General features: G+C 35.4%; 1 long non-coding RNA gene across 1 annotated transcript in view; it reads right to left on the bottom strand.

Annotated features, from left to right (window-relative positions):
- Positions 1-337: 337 nt before the first annotated feature.
- The window catches only part of LOC124888439, a 5,771-nt gene continuing 4,740 nt past the window's right edge, over positions 338-1,368 (bottom strand). The window contains exon 2 of the long non-coding RNA XR_007046559.1: positions 338-493. This is a non-coding gene — a long non-coding RNA (uncharacterized LOC124888439). The remainder of the gene's footprint in view (positions 494-1,368) is intronic.

The raw sequence follows: 1,368 nt of genomic DNA, 5'->3' as shown, positions 1-1,368 counted from the left end.
AGTTAACTCTACCTAAGACTTGTGCAACAACTCTACTACATATTTCATGCCAATTAAATCTAGTTCACACTCCTAGGTAACTCTACCAGAGAGAAACATCAAGAATGCTGAAAACAAACCTGACTAAAATAATAGATGATTCGACTAACTAACTCTAGTTAATACAACTCAACCTAAATACTTAGATAAGTAAAATATCTTTTATCCTTTATAATATAGGAGTAGATTTATAATTTAAGAATGAAAGATACAAACTCAAAAATACAACAAAGACTAAAGCAACAACTTGATCAGGTCCCTTTGTTGAAAATGAGCAATGGTATTTTTATGAAGATGCTTTTGCTTTTGAGAGATAAGATTTTTTGAGCTTTGTAAAAACTAGGTTTTGCTCTTGTAACTTTAGCTTATATAAGAGAGATAAAAACCTATGACTCATCCCATTGGTTGAAGTTGGATAGCCCTGTTGCGCCTCTGCTGCAATGCCACCAACCACCTGTAGAAAAGTACAACTTTATAGCTGTACAAAGTTGACTTCATAAGTTAAGCAATTAAAGCACCTGGTGTCTCATCTATTCTTTATGAGGAAAAACTTAGTAGGTTTATCATTAGTCGAGATAAATGTTGTCACTTCTCTGCTACTATACACTAACTTTTCTACAAAATGTATAGCTGAAGCTATACTATTGACTTCTGGAAAGTTCAACGATCGATGGACCTGATACTATGAAATAAGACCCATATTAGGAATAGTTACAACTTGTTCCTCTGTAGAACCTGATTTTCTTATTCCTTCTGATGTTGGCCTAGTATGGGTACTTGGTTTTCATCTAGTCCATCAACAGGTTTTCAAATCATCAAAATAAAGTATAGTACCATAGAAACTACACATCATTTAAAGAGTGCATAAGAATATTGAGGATTAGAATTAGGGTTCTCTCCTACAACCAAAGGTTAGGGAGAGGACGATGAAGCCATAGATGGTTTGATATTAAGGAAAATGACTTCCAAGAAAATGTTTTCCTACAAAATAATTTTATGAAAAATAAGTGATTTTTTTACTTATTTTAAGATGTTTGCTTAGTAAAAACAAATATTGTCCCTAAGCATTAGGTAAAATATACGAAAATACTTTGACAAGAGAGCCAATCCCGACCTGAGACCCCACTTCTCAACTTGACACAGGACCCAATTCCCAATCCGACATTGACTTTTGACCTTAACCCAGGTCTCGACTACTGACCCTGACCTAAGACTAACTTTTAAGCCCGACTCTCGATCATTACCTAGGACCTAACCTCATATATCTCCGACCTTGACCTCTACTCTCGATACCCAACCCCCAACCCTTACCTCAACATGGGACCCAAC

This window comes from Capsicum annuum, chromosome 11, assembly GCF_002878395.1.
Source record: "Capsicum annuum cultivar UCD-10X-F1 chromosome 11, UCD10Xv1.1, whole genome shotgun sequence".
NCBI classification, from domain to species: Eukaryota; Viridiplantae; Streptophyta; class Magnoliopsida; order Solanales; family Solanaceae; genus Capsicum; species Capsicum annuum.
This window is presented reverse-complemented; position numbering and strand designations above follow the sequence as displayed.